The following is a 6,312-nucleotide window of genomic DNA, read 5'->3' on the forward strand; positions in this document are numbered from 1 at the left end:
GCAGCAAGGTTACTATGGACTTTTATATTAGAAATACTCAATTATTTTGTAATTATCTTTTAATCTACTGCTATTTATTTTTATTACATTTCTTATTTCAAAAAACAGGAGGCCAAAAGCAAAAGGGAAAAGAATATTAAAGGCCAAGTAATATCACACAAAAGATACATTAAAGCATAATTAAAGCACTTTTGTTAATAGTACATATTAAAAGCCCAATTTTAGCTTTTTTCACTCACGTTTCACAGAACCCCATTGTGATCATTATTTTGAGGCCAGTTCACAGGTGAAGTGTTCCCATCGTGACCAGTGTGCATGGGACGTGGTTCAGCTGTGTCACCCACACAAACCGGTTCCTTTTCAAGAACCTGACCATGAAGAAAAGGCCCAGGCAGCCTTTCAGTCCCAACGACGGCACATAAGCGAAGAAGATGCTGGTGTAGAATGTGGCCATCCAGGCCAAGTTCACCTACTTCTTCTGCCAGATTAAAAATAGAAAATATACCAATGGAGGTAGAGAGGCGGCAGGGCAGGGAGTCAAATCAGGAAGAAATATTTGTATGGTTGGTTGTATGGCATGTACTTGTTTTTCTTTTTCCCAAGCTCCATAGAGAGGATCTTCCTCAAGGCAAAGGAGAAGGGGTGCATGTTGGTGTCTGGGTCTTTGCGGAAGCAGTGGGGCTTGGCAAGGTGTGGGGAGTTCATGTGGTTTAACTGACAAGGGCCCCTTTCAGGTGATCAATCACAAAATGAAGTAGCAGGAGGTTCCCCACAGAGGCGCTGAAGACGGACATCATGCTGCAGGCAGCCTTGACCTGGGCCTGAACTGCGCTGAGCAGCACTGCACAGAGGAAGAAGGGCATGAAGGATGTCCCCCAAACCCAAAGCGTGTCCCATGCAGCAACATCCACCAGCGAGGAGCGCAGCAGGAACAGCAGGAAGAAGACACGGTTGGCCTTCATAAGCCCATTCTGCTCCACCATGGCCCGAAGCTCTAGGCATTCATCGGTCAGCTCTTCATTATCAGCGGGCTCAAAGCTGGGCTGCTCCAGAAGCTATAGAAATTATCTCTGGAGTCCTCCTAGTTTCAAGGAATTCCCACCAATAATTTTCCATGGAAAATGAGTAGCTCACTGTAAACAAGAACTAACCACACAAGTAACAAAGCACACCACATGTGGGGACCTGCAGAAAAAAACAGAAGAAACAAATTCTTTTTTAAAAAAAAATATATTTTATTGTTGTTTTTTTTACAGAGAGGAAGGGAGAGGGATAGAGAGTTAGAAACATCGATGAGAGAGAAACATTGATCAGCTGCCTCCTGCACACCTCCCACTGGGGATGTGCCCGCAACCAAGGTACATGCCCTTGACCAGAATCGAACCCAGGACCCCTCATTCCACAGGCCGACACTCCATCCACTGAGCCAAACTAGTTAGGGCGAGAAACAAATTCTTTAAATTAATTAGATGATTAGGAATTGAGTGATTAAAGAAAAAAAGGAATTTTCAGCAACCATGTTTAAGTAACAGACAAGATTGAAAACATCTTTAGGGAACAGAGAATTGTAAAAAAGATCTAACAAACTTGAAAAAGAACCATATAGATAATCCACAGATGCTTTGAATTTCTTAATTTATATGACATTGTATTCTTTGTTTTTCTTTTAATGGTGTCAAAGTGAGGTCATTATTGTGTTAATCAGGGTTCTCAAGAGAAATAGAATCAATAAGGTGTGTGTGTGGAGAGAGAGAGTTTGAGAGATTGATTTATTTTAAGGAAGTCTCATGTGATTATGGAGGCTGCCAGGTCCCAAATCAGCAGGGTAGGTGGGCAGACCTGGAGACCCAGGTAAAGCTGATGTTGCAGCTCAAGTCCAAAGACAGAGTGCAGGCAGAGTTTCCTCTCCCTTGAGGGGAGTCCATCTTTTTTCTCGAACGGCCTTCAACTGATTGGATGAGGCTCACCCACATTATGAAGGGTAATATGCTTTACTCAAGAGTCTACGGATTTAAATGTTAATCTCATCTAAAAAGTACTTAAACAGCAACATCCAGACTAGTATCTAATAAAACATCTGGGTTCCATAGCCTCGCCAAGTTGACACATAAAATTAGCCATCACAAAGATGTTTCTTTCTCATTCTGAACATTTTTGCCTTTCTAGAAGTATTCTTCAAGCTCTGAAAGTATTTGCCTTTTAAAGAGAACATTCCTGAACATTTTACTTATGCTAATTTTAGTAATAGAATCCCTCTTTGTAGAAGACTATGTTTTTTTCTGATTTTTGTGTGAGGAAGGCTATCTATTTTAAAGCGTGATCTTCAGTATGGTCTATTTTACTCATTTTCCTGTATTTTCTACTTCTGAAGTCTGAAAAATTGCCTTGTGACATGTTGGTTAGGATTTCTGGGCAGCATTGTTTTTTCAGTGTCACATTGACCTTTGATCCACTAGCCCAGAAATGTCTACCTTCTTTTCGAAATTAGCATACTACGAGGAAAGCAGAATTTAGAGTCCTGTTTTGAGGGTGGTGCTTATAGCACCATTGGTTGGATCATAAACCTAAGGAGTTAATAAACGTGGCTTCTCCTGTGTGTGTCATTCTTCATTTGCAACGCTAGCTCCCGAGAACTCCTGCCTTTGTACACACATGTGAGTTGGTGACATAGTAGCCCGTTAGGTAGTTTCAGTACAGAAAACCGATGCAGATCACCCACCGCATTGTGGGTGAGCATTTCGTTGCTGCAAAGCATTTCACAGAAATTCTTTTTTTTATTTACTTCCATTTCTCTGACTCCTTTTGTACTTGAAAACAGCACCAAAAATGGGAAATCCTGGGGAAAATCTTTTTTGTCACCAAGGACATTTCTACATGTTGTGTTCTACAGAAAGGACTTTTTACCCAATAGTCTTATTTCCACAGAGGCAACAGTCTTTATGTAACCTTCTCTGAGTAGATGGGTATGGTTTGTTTTCATACCTTCCCTGTCAATGACTGCTCTAGTATCCCAGCGAGTCAAAGGCATTTCCTGTAACTTTTCTTTTCTTAGGACCTGCTAGTTGAAAGTGACAATCATACATCTTTGATGGCTGCTAAATCTCTATGCTTTTTTTTTTTCTCCTGACAAGGGGCAAATGGAATTTGTTTTTCTATTTGACAGCCTCTGTGTATGTAAGTTTCCTTCCTTCCTTCCTTCCTTCCTTCCTTAGGAGTTTCCAAAGTCCTTTGCCCCCCCCCCCCCCCCCCCCCCTCAGTCATATCACTCATCATAGCCACAGAAAGGCACATGAGACAGGCAGGGAGAAAGGAGTAGGTGAGATACATTTCATTGATACTGCACACTACAGCCAATCCAGAGAAGCCATGACACCAGAGATAGGTGCTGCCACAGCCACGGATATTTGTGGTCATTTTAGACAGTGACTGCTTTGTTTTGGAGAGCTGTCCTGTGAGTGGCAGGATGTTCAGCAGTATCCCTGGCCTCTATTCAGTAGATCCACCCTGTTGTGATAATGAAAATGTTTCTGGATATTGCCAAATATTCCCAGTGGGGGGTGAAGGGGGGTGGGGATAAATGCCGAAGACTGGGAACCACTGCTCTAACTCACGGCCACAAATCCTGGTGTTATGAAAGGCTGAGGAAAGAGACACCAGGCCTCAGGAATTACAGTCAACACGACTTTAGTGGGCTGGGCTAAAGTAAGGTGGCTTCTACAGTGTCCTTTCGGCCTATCTTGGGATGTCTTTTGTGCTAACAAATTTCTCCTGTGGTTTTATGTTTCCTGTGACGAGAAGCAGGATTTTCTCACAATAGAAATTGAAGTAACAAAGGCTACTGGTTTTGAGAGTTCCTCCTTATTTAATGGTCAATTAAAGAGCCACTATAGAGGGGATGTGCAAGTTGACCGATTTTAGAGCTGGGCTGCCTAGGTTAGAAGCCCAGCTTTCTAATGCCAGGCGTGGTGATCTTGGCAAATCACTTATCTTTTTCAGGTCTCAGTTTTCTACCAATAACACAGGGATAACAATAGAATCTATTAAAGGAGTTGTGAGATTTAAATGAGATAATATGTGTAAAGTGCTTAGAACAGTACTTAGTACATTGCAACATTGGATAAAGAACAAAGGAGACAAAAGTAAAGTTCTTTTGCTAGCAAAAAACGGATGCATAAGTTGATTAGGAATTTTGTAGTCTGTAGTAATATCATTAGCATAGCACACGTGTTTTTTTTTTTTGACAATTATTGATTTAATGTTACTGTTATAACAAGGAACATTACAAACGAAGCTGGGTATACCTTAAGTGAAACCATGACTCTTAAAAACATCACAAAGTGCCCCGGCCAATGTGGCTCAGTTGGTTGAGTGTCATCCCATGCACCAAGAGGTCACCAGTTTGAATCCTGGTCAGAGCACATGCCGGGTTGCAGGCTCAATCCCCAGTAGGGGCTGTGCAGGAGGCAGCTGATCAGTGGTTCTCATTGATATGTCTCTCTATTTCTCTCCCTCTCCTTTCCTCTCTCTCTTTAAAGTCAATAAAAACATTAAAAAACAAAAAAACACAATACATCAAAAGTAAGGACTTCCAGTTTCCTAAAGTAAAAAATTTGGCCCATAAATAGATGTTAGTCCTACCTTCAAATGCTATTAGAGAGGAGTTTGATTGAAACTCTGTCTTTACTCACCTCAACCATCAACCATATATCTCATCTTAATCTAATCCCAGATATGACAAATATTTACTAGGCCCCTTTCATTTAATTAATTAGGAGTATCTGGCCAGCACATGTAAGCCAAAAGAGCCTGAGCATCCATATGGGGCTTTGCTGTAAAATTCCAGCATCAGAAGCTGATATTACTTACTCCTCTGTGTTCTACATTTTCCTAGTAGGACATTTATCCCAATAAAAGAGTATTTGTATTCTCCCTCTATGGTGGCCCACAACAGGACTGTGTTCCCCAGAGAGGACCAAAGCGAGATAAATACCAAGACTTAACTAACAGTCACCCAACTCCTCTGAGTATGCTTAGCTTGTTTTTAGGCAGTGCTAGACACATCTAGAAAAATTTAGCCATAACCTGAAGTACCATATAACTGCAGCAATATAATATTTTTGTGGTTTAGATAAAAAAGGTAGGCGGCAAGTTTTTATTAGTCCCTGCTATGGTGAGGACAGATGCTTGGGATTCATAGACATGGCAACTTTGCAGCTGGATGTCTGTTTTAAACATGAGTTCACACTGAGTTCCATTCCTTGTTGTCTTAAAGAAGTTATCCTTCCAAAAAACAACACAAAATACAAAACACTGTGTTAAACCAGACATGCAGTAAACATTATGTGGATATTATTTTTTTTAACAACAGTAAGAGTGAGAAATTTGGTGGGGGCCATTTCTAGTGCATGTTCTATCTCTTCTACCAGTTGTGCATGTATCCAGGAAGTTATGGGTTTATTGGAAAATGGGAGAAGGCCAGTAATTGTCACTCACTCATGGCTACCCCTCAAAAAATTGTCAAGGTGGATAGTTTCCCTACAGCCATGCCTGGTGGGGCACAGGGACCTCACTAAGCCCAGGGCTTTGCTGTATATTTCCAGCATCAGAATGTGATAATATTTACTCTTCTGTGTTCTACATTTTTCTGTTAGGATTTTTATCCCAACAGAAGAATATTTTTATTATCCTTGTATGTAGTACCCTGCTGTTAATTATTATAAAGGCTTTATCATTCACATTTTTATAGCTCTAACTACCTGTGTTCCTAATTTGTTACCAAAGGTTTATGCTCTTTCAGTACAGCCTGTGAAAATGCCATTTTTACCACCAGTGACCAGATAGGGCTCTGCTGTCTCTTAAAAGTCCGCTCTTGGCTTTGCGTCCCCTCTCCTTGGCACTGGCAGCAAGAGGTCGTTATTGATAGGCTTGGATTTTTGGCAGGAAAAGAGCAGCTTTCAGACTAAGTAATACCTGACAAAAATCTACCCACTGTGCTAAAGCCATTTCTTTCTGATGCTTCCAGCATCAGGCCATGGGAACCTTTGTGGCTGCAGCAGCCCAGGGTTTGATTGCTCCGTGTGTTCTCTGGGTGATATGCAAGTGAATGGGACGAAGCTGAATGAAGAACATCAGGGTTTTGATCTCTTTGTTTTGCAAGGAGACATGAATGACAGATGCCCACATTTTTCTAATTCTTCTTTTTGCAGTATTTTAGTCCTTTTCCTCTGAATTTTTTTTTCAACTTTTAAAATCTTTCATGTATTTTTCCCAAGAGTACAGCCTTGACTATTTCCTTCACTTAAAAGAGTGTGA

General features: G+C 41.0%; 1 pseudogene; it reads right to left on the bottom strand.

The window, feature by feature from the left end:
• Positions 1-242: 242 nt before the first annotated feature.
• On the bottom strand, positions 243-5,818 carry LOC139010060 (acyl-CoA (8-3)-desaturase-like; annotated as a pseudogene).
• Between the last annotated feature and the right edge of the window lie 494 nt (positions 5,819-6,312).

Source organism: Myotis yumanensis, unplaced genomic scaffold (genome assembly GCF_028538775.1).
Source record: "Myotis yumanensis isolate MYYU_CA2020_CCGP unplaced genomic scaffold, mMyoYum1.0.hap1 SCAF_5, whole genome shotgun sequence".
NCBI lineage: Eukaryota > Metazoa > Chordata > Mammalia > Chiroptera > Vespertilionidae > Myotis > Myotis yumanensis.